Source organism: Rhipicephalus sanguineus, chromosome 6 (assembly GCF_013339695.2).
Source record: "Rhipicephalus sanguineus isolate Rsan-2018 chromosome 6, BIME_Rsan_1.4, whole genome shotgun sequence".
Classification (NCBI taxonomy): Eukaryota; Metazoa; Arthropoda; class Arachnida; order Ixodida; family Ixodidae; genus Rhipicephalus; species Rhipicephalus sanguineus.
In genome coordinates this window covers 19809489-19826186 of record NC_051181.1, presented here as the reverse complement: position 1 = coordinate 19826186, position 16698 = coordinate 19809489, and the positions used below count along the sequence as shown (strand labels likewise).

General features: G+C 42.2%; 1 long non-coding RNA gene across 1 annotated transcript; it reads right to left on the bottom strand.

Moving 5' to 3' along the window:
* Positions 1–3756: 3756 nt before the first annotated feature.
* LOC125758931 (uncharacterized) lies at positions 3757–16069 on the bottom strand. The gene is made up of 4 exons (XR_007416480.1): positions 15914–16069; positions 13374–13471; positions 6012–6132; positions 3757–3930 (listed from the first exon to the last, which is right to left on the bottom strand). It is a non-coding gene; the product is annotated as an uncharacterized LOC125758931 (long non-coding RNA).
* Between the last annotated feature and the right edge of the window lie 629 nt (positions 16070–16698).

The window sequence follows — 16698 nt, the reverse complement described above, 5'->3', positions numbered from 1 at the left end:
ATGACGTTATTGTTTGGAATGTTCCTGGAGCTCGTGATCCTCATCACCCGGACAGTGGATGAAAAGAAAGACGGACCATAAGGGAGGTGAAGCCGAATGAGGTAGCGGACGCCAATGTTACGTTGTGGTTCCGTTTTACGCAACGTGTAGGTTCTTTTATTTTAAGACGAAAGTGCTTTAAGCGGGTTCCACCAAGACTTCAGTTACATTTCCGTAACGGGTATGACGTTGATAAAATGAACGCTAACGGATGAGAAAGAAAAAACAATAACAAAGCTTCCGCCACCTGGAATCGTGTCAATTACCTCTCGGCCCGCGACGATAAGCGCCCGGCGCGCTACTCACTAAGCCACCGAGGCAGATGTGCGACACTCCACAAACGCGCCTTATATCTGTCGCACGGTGCTCTCTGTTGACGGGGCGAGGGTGCCGCCGCCTCTGAGCGGTGAAGTATTGCGGCATGACACTTAGTAGCGCCGATAGTGAACAATTCGCCGACAGCGCAGGTAAAGCGTGGCCTCCGAGAAACCTGCTGGCGCGCACTTTCGGACACCATGGCCAAACCGTCTCGATACCAGCGAAAAACGCTGGCAGCGCTTGCATCGGGTAGTAGCCCTACATGCAGTTACGTACTTTGACTTTCGCTGCGTGTTTGCGTATGACGGCTTGTTGTCGGACTAGCGCAGCTTCCACATGCACGAACGGTATTTTTCCGCCGCCGAGAGCTTCAAGTGCGATAGCACCGACTGATAAAACGGCTGCCATAAGCGCTGCAGAAAGGCTGCGATGGCACGGGCGAATGTCTTGTCATAGTGGAGCGAGACAGAGGCCAGCGGGACGTGGAACGCCTGCGCGCGTTCGCGGCTCAAGCTACGTACCTCTGCCTCCCGTGTTGCTGAATCGCAGTGTGGTAGTGTACGCGTGAGCGCAGGCGTAGGTTACCCTATTACACGGGAGCGCACATCGTGCCGTTTCTCCCCTTAATTCACGACGCTTTGAAGAAGTGCATATCCAGTAACAGTGTCTATTATATGCTTCTTGATGCCATCTTTGCGCAGTATTCACGATACGCTGTGACAATGTATATCTTAAGAAATTCACCTACAACTGTTAAATCCTAATTATGGGCGTTAGTCGTCGCGATGGAGATGTGCCACTAGGCGTCACTGTGGGTGCATGCCAAACACCAATAGACATTTTACACGCTCTCATATACCACTACACAATAAGCACTACTTTTGTGAAGACATATTTCACTTTCGTGTTATACTGATTTCTATGACGAAGGGATCAGCCATGTTTCTTTCTATGTCTGAGGCGTCGCCTCAAGACCCTCCCTAAACGACGAGACCGCTTGAAGACGACATTTATTATCCACACTAATACCAGAACACTCAACACCAAGAAAGACAGAAGATTACACTACAGAAATTTCTGACCCTACGACTGAGGCGAAGTCGCTAAGAAAGGCATAAGTTACATGCTTCGTTCCTAATCACTCTGTTCTGGATTACTTAGTTCCTAGCATACAGTTGGTCGCTAAGAAAAGAGAAGACACGGTGCTGATCTACCAAGGTTAGTGATGAAGAAGTACGGCAGCCGAAGTGGGACGGACGCCGTTGCCGTCGGCGTCTAGTGGCTCGAGGATCTGTTATATCGGGCAGCCTTCCTAGGCTACAGGTTGCCACTGGAGTTGAAGCGCCGAATCCGAGGATGTGTTCCGGCCGGACAGCCCCGTCCGAGCTCGGGCCCGAAGCCCCACTGCGTGGACTTGTCCAGGGGGACAAGAACGTTTTCTCAGCAGCATCGCGCCAGGTACCCACGGCCAGGAACAGCAGGTACTTAGTAAGTCGCTCAGGTAGACGAAGGTACACTGTTAAAAATTTTGCCCCTTGTTTACGTAAAAAGCTGAAGGTAAAAAGTTGCCGATCACTTTTCCGATTCTGAAATAGGGCGATTACCGTAAACGGAGTCTCCCTAGAAATGCTATACGTATTGTCTCCTAGAAACATTGTACGTAATGCCTTCTTAGGAATGTTGTACGTATTGTCATTGTCTCCTACAAACATTGTACGTAATGTCTTCTTAGGAATGTTGTACGTATTGTCATTGTCTCCTAGAAACATTGTACGTAATCTCTTCTTAGGAATGTTGTACGTATTGTCATTGTCTCCTACAAACATTGTACGTAATGTCTTCTTAGGAATGCTGTACGTAATGTCTCCTTGAAAATGTTGCATGTAATGACTTGGAAATTTCGCACTAATGAGGAATATGAAATGTGCCAAATAGCACACTTTGTTGCTTTAATGTGACTAAAGTGCACAACTTGACACCACACTGTACTTAAAAAGTTGCAATAATGGGCGCTGTGTGGTGAAGAAAGTTTCGGTGCTTTGCATGCACCTACCGCAATGGTTATCAACTGATGCAAGTGGCAGCTGCTACTTTGCTGCGAAGAAGTTGTTAGAGAGAGGAAAAACGCATTATGCAGTGATGGCGACGAAAACTTCCACTGGATGTTTAACACAACAGTCACAAAGAGATGCATGTACATATTGCCCCTGTTGAAACAAATGGCAGGCTACAAGTGTGCTACTTCAGTGAAAATTGAAGTGTTATGGCACCACATACAAATTAATCGTACATAGTTTGGCTGTTTGAAGTCTAGGGCCTGACAACATCTCGCCTGGTCGGGATGAAACTTTGGTGAAAACATTGTTGGATGCCAATCACAAAAAGTCTGGCAATCCCAAGAACAGATATTCTGTTCAACTTGAACAAGAAATTTGGCAGAGCAAATATAATGGCACTTGTAGCCTGATATATGTTTCAACAGGGGCAACATGTACATGCATGTCTTTTCTCATGACTTGCATTTAACATCCAGTGGAATTTTTTGTCATTATTACTGCTTAAAGGGGTGGTGCCATCAAATTTCGAGGCTAATGCAAGCCTGTTGTTGGTTTCCTCTGTATGCAAGGACATTCCACACGAAGGGTCAGACACAGCAAACGTTTAGAATATATTTTAATTCCCTGCCAAAGTGTACCTAAATGCCCATTCTCCCGATCGAAACCCATCGCGAGCGCGCCAAGACTGACGTAGATCTGTAGGATAGGCAACGAAAGTTGTAGTGACGTCACACCAAATCTGCTGTATTAACGTGAGTGGCCTCCGGACCTCCGCCACCTCCGCAACGTACGTACCGGCTGTAGTGAACTAGAATACATTCTAGTTCACTATAGTACCGGCAAAGCATCGGTTGCTACATCATTCGCCGAGTTTCGATCGCTTCCTGGCTATGTGCGTCACAGCCTTGTGTGGTCACGTGACCACGCCTCCTACACTTCTACGTCACTGCCCAACCTCGGCGCCCAGAAACCGAAACCGAAAGTTGTCCACATCAAAAGGCGATATTAAATTATTTAGCGAGAATACATGCATCTTGGTGCGTGCATCATGTTTCCTGGAGCTATAGGAAACGCCTACAGCAAAGAACGCGCAAGCCACAAATTTGGTGGCACCACCCCTTTAACCTGTGTATGCTCTCTCTAACAACTTCTTTGCTGCAAAGTAGAAGCTGCCACTGGCATCAGTCAATAATCACTGCGGTGGCTGCATGTAAAGCACCACAACCTTCTTCACCACAGAACACCCATTACAACTTTTTAAGTACAGTGTGGGGTCAACTTGTCTGCATTGGTGACTGCAAAGCAACAAAATGCACTATTTGGCACATATATTTCTCAGCAAATGCAGAATTCAGTGTTTCCCACAAAGTGTGGGACAGCACATAGCTGTGGCAGGAAGCATGCATACATACTACTTCTTGCCAAGTAAACAGTGAACATCCAGCTGCTCTGAACGCATAAAGATGGGGTTTATTCTGCGAAACTGTACGAGTATACTGTTCGCACTCTGGCTCATCTGAAAAGAGAAGAAACAAAATATATGAGGACACTTGAACCAAATGAAAGAAGGCAATCTGTGCCGAAACTGAATTTTGCATCTACCTTGCAAAAACAAACGAGCCACACAGCAGCAGGTTTTGAATTTTGATGCATCCACAGCCTGCCCAATCTCATAAAAAAAGAAAAGGGCATGTGTGTCCTAAACCCCTGCATGACTGACTAAAAAAAAATAGTGTTCACAGTAAAAAATCCAAATGACTTCTGTGCAGACGACATTAAAGACATGAGGGGAGACGTTAAGTTCAATTGAAATGCTAGATTACCATGTTGAGATCAGACATGTGTAACTGTTCAAGCAAAGGGGGATCTTGAAAGCAAGAAAACAAAGCAAAAGTGAAAATCAGATTTTGCGCACCAGCTGTCGGACACGTGCAATGGCTGTGAACAGATTCGAACTGAGGCCGGCTGAGAAGGAGTGTCGTTTTTGTCAAAAATGCCAAATTAAAAGAGCTAAAGAGGAGATAAAAACCCGTTCTGTGACATTTAGCCTTTCTGCATAAAACGAGGCACATGCAACATGAAATAAGTAAATCAAAATATACGCAATGAGCCACTCCAAAGGTGCACTTGTGAAACAAAGTTTCAGTTACCGCTCCCACATCACGCCAAGTAGTTTCAGGTGGACAATGTTGCAAATCGTCCTTGCCTGTGGTGTTTTCACAAGTTAACTCGAAATGTAAAATGAGTGAGTGTCATAGGCGACATCAACAGCCCAAGGCATTCGCTCAAAGGCAGGCACATCGAGGCTGCCCAACTTTTTCTCACAGCTTAATGTGTTACACATTATTAAACACTTTCCAATTGGAGTTCATAAGTAACGCACGTCCCTGCTCATCGGGATCCAGAAACTCAACACCTGACAATGGAATCAAGGTCGCAGATGCTCCTGTTTATCGTAATGGGGACGTAGCTTTGCTCTCCACTTGCTTATTCCTTGCATTGTTGCAGTATGCAGCAAAGCTAGCTACATAACCTCTCAGGAGCATTTTGCATTCTGTGGCACTGACGTTGACATTCTGTCCTGCTTCCAAGCAACAGTTTGTCTCGTTCACAGTAACTTGTATCAAACTGAGCACTCGATCAAAACGACCGCTAACAAAATAAACTACACCTCCTGCTTGTTCTCGCTCTCGACTTATTTCTGTTCCTGGCGACCCCGAGCTCGGATGCTTAGTAATGCAGCAAACGTGGAAAAGCACCTAGCAATTAACCGAGAATGAGGCAGCCTCTTACATTGCGGAAAGTATGCTGTTGCAGTAATGAGAGAAATTAATGAAGAGCGATTTGGTCAACTTAAGCAGTTTTCTTTGCTAATACTGTCTGCCCTCCTGTATATTGTCTGGTTACATAGCCACAGCAAATAGCACCATGTATGTGCTTTCCTCCTGATGTCAATATGACAACCTGCAGTTTGCTGACATACACAGAGTCATTCATGAAAGAGGGTATGCGAGAGTGTGGCCGACGCACAGTGACAGCTGACTAGAATGCACAGTTTGCTGCATGAGAAAGCACGTCCGCTCAAGCTGTCGGCTACTGGGGGTCAAAATAACCAGGCATGGCCAAGAGGCGAACGCATGCCAGACCACCGCCTATAGCTGGTAGAAGAGCCTCTAGCTAACATAGGGCTCTTATGTTCCGTTTCACAAAGCAAAGCATCCCCTCATATTATGAGCAATAGATGGGGCGGCACTGGTGCCCCTTGTTTAGACAAAGAGATACGAGGAAGCATGCAAGCGAAAAAGAATTAAGAATAAGGAATGTAAATTCGACAACACAAGTCTGCAAATATTGTTAGTATATCTGAAAATTGCTTTCACTTATCATAAAGGTTGTCTTGTTCTGTGTAAAAACAAGTGCTTCAACATTCCTTCAATAAAAATGTTTATGATGGATCTCCTCAGACTGATCATTCAGGCTTGTTAACCTACATATTCAGCACAACCTTATTGAATATCAGGCCCTACACACGCAACCAAAATATAGCAGGGATTACAAGCTCATCAGCAAGTAACACCAGCAAAAAAGTTAACTTACATCTTCGGTGATTCAGCACAATCGTTGTATCAGTTTCAATATTTTGCTGTCTGCAGCTGTCCTTGACTTGCGTCCATTTCCACATTTGCTGCCTCTCATAGGGTTGATATTGAACATCTCCCTGGAAGGCACAAAAATGTGTCGTCTGGATATTCTGTTTGTTCCATAATACAGTTATGAAGTCATTATCACATTTGTTCCTGCTTTCGAAAGATCTCAAGGATGTTTTATTTATAAGGAACTTTTCAATCCTCTTAAGCTGCGATTAATACAGAGCCAATTGCCATGTGGCTTCAATGTTTTTTGGTTGACCCACAAGAATTCTTGAATAAAGTAAAAGTAAACAATATGAATATTACGTCAAGGAATTCACCATGCAATTTTAAAATACAACAGTTCACTTGTGTGTACCTTTTACCTAGCTCTCATGTCTGTAGCTTTTCCAACATTTACCCTTTGCAGTTGTCGTCGGTGCCATCAGCATGCACAGTATGGTAACATATAAACATGAAAATTCAAAGTTAGCACAAAGTTTATTTCACATCAGGATTAGTAAATGCAGTCACGAAAGATATTTTTCTCTTTCTCAGTAATCTCGCAATTTTAATACTATTCAATGAATTGCCCTTGATATAACAGTACTGAACACTGTTCATTTCCAGGCATTGAATCTATCCATGTCATGCCTTTGTCTTACATGAACATAATATTTCTATGTCCCTTGTCTTGCTCTAAACAATTACATGTTACATTAATGTGCAACATAATCTGTTCATTCATGCCTGTGCACAGACATATACGATGTTCACATATGTACAAACATCTAACTGCCATGCGGGCATAAGTCAGAATGCACTTTACATTCTGTGGTACCTTTGAAGTACTTCTGAAACCAAATGACTCATTAAAATGTGACTGAAAAACAAAAAGCAAAGCACAGAACAAATGTCCAACTAAAACGAGAAATGTAGTGCCATGCTAACCCTAGCTATGGAATATAAAATGAAGGCCTAAATGCTGTAATTACGCAGTAACTTCTAGGAATAATGTTTTTGCAGTATGCTAATGAAGACAATGATGCTTAATGAATGCAAGCCCTGGTTTCCCTGACATCTTAAAAAAGCACACAAAATCATTTGTCAAATCTGAAGCACTACTTATGTGAGGCCCTTCAAAATAAAATTGATACCTCAGAGCAGAGAAAACTGAAGATGATCTCTCTTGCATTCACCTTTGACACTCATTTGTCACCAAGCCAACACTCCTTCGTCTTGCATATGCACAAAAGATCACACAGTGCATAGAGGCCCTTGGCAATAAGATCTGATGATACGGAGTATTTTTGTTTCACTGAATCTTATCACTAATGTTAACTTTTCAATTAATGTAGTTCATAATTACAACTAAAGTGAGGCTTTACTTGGCCACCTACAAAGCAAAGGACTCTCCAGAAAATTAACCTTTAACCCTTTGACACGCTATGTACACAATTGTGTGCACCACTTATTTTTGCCATTGGTAACGACTAGGGCTACTAGAGAGCAAGATACCTTGGAAGTAAGCAGCGCGAAAAGCAAGACAACGCACACAGGAAGGAATTACAAGAAGCGCTGATCAAGATACGTTGAACAAGATACGTTGAGCTTTGGATCAAATGAACCTGCTGCATAATAAATTTGTGTTCATTTAACTTCATTTTGCAGTGTACTGTTGTATATTATCAGTTTGCTGAAGGCACTACACTGTTCAACGAGTCATTCGAAGTGCTCCTTCCTGCGAGCCATGCCAAAAGTATAATTTTTCTTCACTCTAAATGAACATACACAAAAACAAATTTGCACTATATTTTTGGCGTAAGATTTCATTCTATTAATGTAAGAACGTAGCATGAATGACTTTACAATAGATAATTATTACAATTGAATTATAATTACTATAACACACATAAATTAATGCATTATGACATTATTTTTGTTGCAATAGAATATCGAGTGCCTTGAAATGATGTATCAATTTGACGCATTTACAGACAGTTTTTCATTGGTGGCGTCTGAAAGGTTTAGAGAACATGGAAATATTTCACCCTGTTTCTGTACAACACAACAATACGAATAGAACCAATGCAGTGATAAAGTTGGCTAATGAACAAAAGTTATTTGCAGTCAAAATGTTATGAACAGCACATATTTAAGACTTGGCAACTACTGAAGCTTGCAATTATGCACTACCAAGAACAAAAATCCACAGAAGTTCACATGCCCTTTTGCTTTAGACACTGTGCTTCACAGAAGGAGGGAGCTTGCATTATGTATAGTTCAGTAGAAAAGTTTTTGAAGTGCTTTATAAAGAATAGAACTGCATGCTGAAAAGAAGTTAGTTGGACGGCTTAATGGGAAAAAACACTTTTAACTTGTTTCATTCGTTCTGAGCATCCTACTTCACCAAGGAAGGTGTGAAAAATATGATAAAAAAAGCAAGCGAAAAAGGCATCTCAATGACAGACAGTGACACAAGAAATCAGATTCTATTGAGACATTTTTTGCCCATCTTTGAGTGCCTGTTCCTCATGAAAGTGAGGTCGGCTGCAGCCATTAGCAAGACATAGCTTCAGGTATACTTTTTCCCATTTCTCTTTACTAATGCAGCTGGTCGATTCCACGAAAGATCAAAAAAGGGTGTATATTTGATGTTTCCGATTTTCCTGATAATTTTGTATGTTGTGCACATATGACTGCACAGCACGAAATCGCAGTTCGTTTTCAAATAAAAAATTTTTTCAACACAGGAAAATTCGACAAGTGTCGCCGGTTGACGACGACCATTTTACGAAGAGTGCGTTTTCGTAAATTTGCAATCATGCTGGCAGCCACTGAAGCTATATATTACAAATATCTTTCTTTTGGCGGAAGTAGAAGTAAAGAGGAAATAGCTCTTATCATTTCATGGAATTCTGAGCAAATTATGTATTTTTAAAAATTCACGAAAAACGCTGCGTTTTTGAAAATCAGTCGAATTTGGGACGCTATGGCTAATTCTCTGAACATCTTAGCTTGTTCATATTTGCCGTATGAATAGGCCTTTATGTGAATAATGAACCTCTGCATTTGTATTTCTCTAATAATTTTCAAAGTAGTAAATTTTTACGCTCTAAACACCAAAAAGAGAAAAGTGCTCCTCAATTCGAAAATCTATAATAAAAAAAACCCAATCTCAATTTTGTTCAAAGTCCCCCAAAATGTTCTCAAAGGACTGCAGAATGATATTATGAAAAAACATGATGCATCATTTTTATTAGGACAAAAGCAGAAAATGTCAAACATAGCGTTTCCAGAGCGTGGTGGCTACTGCGTAAAGGACATCTCTAGTAACAAGAAAATACAGTAACATGTCTTTTTTCTTTTCTGACCTTCGCTAAACAACAGTAATGATCTATGGTCGGAAATTGGGAACTTTTGTAATGAAAAAGACCGTTCCAATTAAATGCATTCGCGTGGTTTGCGACTTCACGCCAGTGTTAGACATCCCTTAGTCCACAGTAGGCACTTTCAGTTGTAGCCTCCTTTTCTTTCATCTATATCAGTTGAATTATTCATATCTTGAGTGCTAAAGAACGCATTCCCTCCATGCGTCTCTTATGATGATGTGCTGTGCCAGAATTGAGAGATTGGTATAAAAGCCAAGGTCTCTTCATTAATGGAAATGAATTTCTGGAGAGCGGTCGCCAAGAGGTGTGGTTTTTGTTGGCCCAAATGTGTACGTTGTCAAACCTTATGTGATCAATGCGCAGTTTAAAAAGAATCGATTACGTGAAGATTGGTGGCAGCAGTTCTGGCCACGGATAAAACACGTTTTGTTTGCATTGCATCTGCTTTGTTTTGCATCTCCTTCTTTCTCTTGAAGCAGTGCTGGCAGATCTGGTTTCCCTCTTCAATTGAGCTCGCATCCTGCTTCATGACCCTCCGCAAAAGAGAGCCTCGATCCGATATATAACGAAAATTCCGCTGCAGCGGAATTTTCTTTTTGTGCACCATGAGGCAGTCCGTACAAAATCTCGGTCATGGCTATAACGCTTACCCATAGCCACCTTCAGAGCGTAGGACAGGATTGCACCAAATTGAAGCCCAATTTGTATGCTTAACTTCTATCTCAGGTTGTGTTTGGCTGACTGGCACAGCCGTGCTCGTTGCTGTCGTCTGCTCAGGCGGGCGTCTATCGCGCCGCCCTCTGCACCTGTCCGCCTAACGCATGCTACTCCGTTTACACGAAGGCGTGTAGCGCGGGCCATTCGATCCGCCACACGATCCGCACGGTGCGGATCCAGAGACCGGGCGGGAGAGCGACAAGTGGTGAAAAATGTATCGTGTAACCAACGCAATCGACACCCCAGCTTTTTCTCGTGCAGAGCGACAAAGCCTGGCAAACAATGTGTGGCTGTTGTGCTTAGGTTGCACTGCGGTACTCGCCGTTCACCACTGCCGCCATTTGCGATTTCTCACATTCTTACAATGCATGATCGACTCAGCTACACAAATGTCGCGTTTAGCTTCGTTGCTTTTATATAAGCGCATTTACTCAAAAAAAAAAATATCCAAAGGGATGAAAATGTTTGTGCTGCCCGTCGACGAGGAATATAAGTGGTGTCGCAAATGCATTTAATTGGAACGATCTTTTTTTCTTTACAAAACAGTTCCCAATTTCCGACCATAGATCATTACTGTTGTTTAGCGAAGCTCAGAGAAGAAAAAAGACGTGTTACTGTATTTTCTTGTTACTAGAGATGTCCTTTACGCAGTAGCCACCACGCTCTGGAAACACAATGTTTGACATTTTCTGCTTTTGTTCTAATAAAAATGATGCAACATGTTTTTTCATAATATCATTCTGCAGTCCTTTGAGAACATTTTGGGGGACTTTGAACAAAATTGAGAATGGGGTTTTTTTTATTATAGATTTTCGAATTGAGGAGCACTTTTCTCTTTTTGGTGTTTCGAGCATGAAAATTTACTACTTTGAAAATTATTAGAGAAATACAAATACAGAGGTTCATTATTCACAAAAAGGCCTATTCATACTGCAAATATGAACAAGCTAAGATGTTCAGAGAATTAGCCATAGCGTCCCAAATTTGACTGATTTTCAAAAACGCAGCGTTTTTCGTGAATTTTTAAAAATACATAATTTGCTCAGAATTCTATGAAATGATAAGAGCTATTTCCTCTGTACTTCTACTTCCGCCAAAAAGAAAGATATTTGTAAATTATAGCTTCAGTGGCTGCCAGCATGATTGCGAATTTACGAAAACGCACTCTTCGTAAAATGGTCGTCCTCAACCGGCGACACTTGTCGAATTTTCCTGTTGAAAAAATTTACTTGAAAACGAACTGCCATTTCGTGCTGTGCAGTCATATGTGCACAACATATAAAATTATCAGGAAAATCGGAAACATCAAATATACACCCTTTTTGGATCTTTCGTGGAATCGACCAGCTATTGATATCATATATCCTTAGAAAAAATTGAAATGCACTATCAGCAACGTTGCTGTGTTCACGAGCTCATCAGAAGAGAAGCTGGTGTCATCCAAAGATGACAAGAAAGCAACAGGAATGGTTCAAGTGATCACAGGAGCAACTTGTGAGCAGCACAAAGCATGTGACTGGAAGTCTGAGATTTCCATTGTAGAGACTGTAACGAAGCATAAAAGCCTTGGCTCTTTATTTGAGCCCAAGGTATAAATGGTGAGTGTCCTTCAGACGATATTTTTTTGGGGTACATGTCACATCACGCTGATCCAACCGGCCACATTCTCTGTGACCCAGAACAGCAGGGTGAAGTGTGCCCAACTGCACGACTGTTTGCAAAGAGCTGTGAAGGTGCAAGCTATGCTGCAGGCAAGTTGCAACATTGTGTGTTTGAACACTATCACAAGCACTTGCTATTACATACTCTTTCCTGTCTTGGTGTTCCTCACATATAGTGCCATAACTTTCTCAGTTGGATGAGTAAAATAGCGCACACTTAGACAGGGACAGAGTAAGCAACATGACACAAGCGCTAACAACAATTGTTTATTTGAAATAGCAGAGGAAGTCTTATGTAAAGAAACAGGTGAAGTGAGTGCGTGTGTCACGCAGGCATGACTGCAAGCCATCTGAAATCGGTACAAAGGAATACAAGTTCCTTTTTGGGCAAACTAATATAAGGCATTCTAACACATCGTGTGCCTAACCACTGAGTCATTTCGGCTTCAATCATCTCATGGACTAACTTTTTACTTTTGACAATCACATGAACTTTATCGAATTCCTGCTGACATCCACATGTCGCACTGCATAGCTAGAAGACCGTCCTTGTGCTTTTCTTGATTGCCACGGTGCTCTCTGAAATTATCATTAAGGTAGAATATTTCACTTGAAAAGGATCATTACACTGCAGCAGATTTAGTATTTCTAGCAAGGAGCTAGAAATAGATTTTTGCCATGCTGCTTTCTCAGATATAATAACACGCAGAGGGCATTCACTTCTGTGTTTTTGCGCTAAAGAACAGGTCGCTTACTGGAAGCTGGTTATCCGAGAATCAACAGGTAGCAGTGGTCGAAATTTTACTTCACGAATTATCTGCCCGCACCATCGAGTGCACTGTTGTGTAGCGCTTTACATGCATGATATTGTGCATAATCTCAAGAAGATTGCTGGTCGCGTTGATGTATCTGTTGTGTTTAGTGCCCCTCAAAAACCTTTCAGCCTTTGCAATAGTAGTGTTCCTAGGAAGGAGCTACTAGCGACATGCTCAAAGAAACATAGATGTACGTTTGTTAGATGCATTGATCATGCTGCGTATCGGATCCCACTGCATTATGGAAAGTTCTACATTAGCCAGTCCGCTAGATGCCTTAACGATCGTTTGAGAGAACACCGTTGCAATGTACAAAAGCACAAAAACGGTCACCTAGCTATGCAACTGTAGCACGTGTGAATGTCAGCCTGAATTTGATGAAGTTGACGTGATTGTGAACAGTAAAGAAAATGCAGTCCGTGAGATAATAGAAGCCAAAATGATTGAGAAGTTAGGCACACAGTGTGTTAGCATGCCTTTTGTTAGCTTGCCCGTAAAGGAGCTACCGATCCTTTGTGCCGATTTCAGATCGTTTGCAGTCATGCCTGTGTAACATGCGCACTCACCTCACACATTTCTGTACACAAGTCTTTCTCTGCTATTTCAAATATTCATCTGTTGATAGCGCTTGTGTCGTGCTGCTTACTCTGTCTAAGTGTGCGCTATTTTACTCGCATTACGTACCAACAAGCCCAAGCTACTCTTCTCGAACTGCCCATTTGTAGAGAAGGAAACCAATGCCTACCACTTAATATGGGCTTGTCCAGACCAGAGGAAGAATGCTCCCATCTTTCACAGCAAGCTGTCCACTGCTTCAGTTCCTTGAACAGTCAGTCGTCTATGCTGGGTACATGCATTACAGATGCCACAAAACATTCCATAAACTGCACACAATAGAGGCCTTACAGTACACAAGTAGTACATATAAAACATGATGGCTTAACACAGGTATCTGTTGATACACCAAAACTGTCCATGAATGATGAGCTTAGGATGCATTAAGAGCAAATATTAGTGGAGTAATAGATTTTTGCAGACAATTTTAATTATGCGTTACATGTCAAGCTATCCCACACTGGCGTACTAAAATAGTATGAAGAATACAGTTTGCCGAATAAGCAACTTGCACAGAAAACTCCATCAGCACTATCATCACAATATTAAATAGATCAGTGTATGCTCTATGTACACAATGTATGGTAACGAGCCACCCTTATTGTACGACATCATGAATGTGAAGATTTCAAGATAGCTGAAGACTTAGTAGAAGTGTAAGAGCACCAGAGGTTACAGCAAAGATTGAGCACTGTGTTGGCTTTTCTGTCTCCTCTGCTGCTCTTGCATGGTTTTAAATCTTGGGTATGTTTTGCCAACAAGCCCAGTTTTGAACTCTTCAAAAAAAAACCTTGTTGCACTAAAGTCAATTCATATGCAGGGCTCGTGCTGTGCCCTACAAGTGTCTGTTCAATTCAATGAGCCCTTAATTCACTATGTTTCTTTTGTCCTTTCATAGCTATAGGGTCTCGTCCCGGTAGACTTGATGGCTTCAGGTAGCATGCAAGGGTTCATTGGCCAGCTGCCAGCTCGTAAAGAGTTCTACAAGACGCCAGGATGGCCAAAAGTAGCACTAGCATGTACTGTTGGGATTACACACTGAGGTGCTCAATGGCATGGATGGGACAATGACCACTGTTGCAGCTCCATTGGAGCATCAGACGCACTATCCAAAGGTTACAGATTCGGTCCCTGGCAGGAGCAAGTGTCTCTTTTGTTGACTTTAATTCCTTTCAATTTATGTAAAAATTACCACACTACAGTTAAAAACTAAAATAATCTCCCCTATGCCTTCCTTGGCTTCATTGTCTGTCTGCATTAGTAGGTTGTGTCTAACAAGAAAAAGTAGCCCTTGATCCAGTGCCCTTGTTTCGTCTGTTCAATTTCGTAGTGCTTGGCACGCCACAAAATCAGTATAACCACACTGTCCAGAATTCTGTGATCAGAAAACATGTAAACATATCAGAAATGACATTCTTCAATTTATAACTGCATAAACTAAAGCAGCACTGTCATCCCTTTCCCTGATTGATACATCTTGGTTTTTTATACTGCAAATAAGACCCCACTTCTGGCTTCATGCTTCTTTAGCAAAGTACAAAGGAAAGCGAAAACTACGGTACCACAAGATCAAGTAATGTTCTTGATACACCATCACATCCCAAGCCACTTGTGATAAGAAGTTTTTGCAATGATGCTACTCCACTATTAAATTGGTATTAGAGAGAACATGTTTAGTTCATCAAACAAATATATGTAATGGCAGGACTAATAATCGACATGTTTCTTCCCAGGCAAACACAGCAACAAGCAGAGCATACGCTACCTTAATAAGCTTAGTTGAACTGACACACACGTCTGTCAATTACAATTTATATAGACATGCTGTACTACTTCCAATTAAGCTTGCAGTTATATGCACACTTACTGTTACTACCAGCACATAATATGATTCAGTCAAATGCATTGCCTTCTTGTAAGTTTTCTGCAGAACTAAATCAATGTTCTCAAACATATGGCCCGTATATCTCTAGCCAGCGGCCCAGCCTGCATATGGTTGTCCTTGTCCGATATTTCCTTTCATTTATTTAATATATACGCTCCTGAGCAACTCTGGCGAGCTGATCTAAGCATTTTTTCGTAAGGCACCCCATGTGGTTACAATACACTTAAACATAACGGTGAAATGAAAACTCGATACTTCACTATCGGCGTATTGATTTCGGTCCTTCTATAGACTATTTTACTGATGGTTTTTGGTGCCCACGTATTGGGCTGTTAACTTTGCTGTTTTGTATCTTGAACTAAACAAACAGTGCTACAGTACAACGCGTGCGCATGAAAACGGTTGGGTTGGTGCATTCGACGTATGTGACCTTGTTAATTCACGTCGCTATATAAAAAATAAAAAAAAACTGATTTAACAGCATTTGTGGCCGTGCCCATGTGTCTTATGTAAAACCGTCTATGTATCAGTGTCGATATGTTTCTCAAAACCTGACATCAAATCTCCTTTAGAAATGACAAATATAGTTAAACACGCTATCGGAGAGTAGATGAAGAAAACGAGAACGAGGCTGCACTTGCTTGCGAGCGGCTCGGTGAACTGTTTTTCGCTCCGAGCTGTACATCTGCATTCATTTTACATTCTGTAAATAAACGCGTTCGTCACAATTGTGGTGCAGGTGCAGGGTATACTTTTGTGAAAAGCCATACGTCCAGCGACCTCACCTCCGTCGGCCACGCCGGCTTTCCAGGTGGTAGAGATGAAAGGCGAGGCCGGTGAGATGATGACCAAGGCCGACGCGTGGTAGGCAGATCAAGCTGCGCACAGGCGGGTCACTCCGATGTTCGGCCGGTAGGCGTGCCACTCGGAAGTTGGGTTCGTGGGCCATACTGTAAATAAATGCGTTCCATCGTCAACAATATGGTATATGGGAAAGGCCGTCTTTGAAATGGCAACGTTAGTTGACAATTTTTTTCATGCCCCTCCCCCTCCCCATCTTTTCCCCTCTCAGTTTTTCACTGTCCCCGCCCTTGCGGGAGACTAAAAAATTTCGCGACTGCGGCCCTGCGGCTGAAGCGAGTTCGAGACCCCTGAAATAAGTGCTACGCGCCCCAACCTGTATTAATAGTAGTATGTTTTATATTGTTTACTATTTTCAGTGTATATTACCAAGTTTGTTCATATAACTGTCTCAAAACCCCCTATGTTATGCCCAAATGGGCCTTTCGGGTATATGAATAAAAAAATGAAAAAAAAAACCTTGCGCAGCCAGGTTGAAATCCTCACCATAGAAGAATTATGCTATTGGTCATGGATTGATCAAGCGCAGCACAGTAGGGTGATTCCACGAGAGATCGAACATGCCTGTCCGATCGCAATTTTTGTTTTGCCTGGGTTTTTTATATGTTATGTGGGCACGTCCAAAGTGCGCGGAACCGAAAATTTTATTTCCAAGAAAAATTATTTGAAGGTGGCGGCGCGGGCCTCCTGTTTCTGCTCACTGCAATGT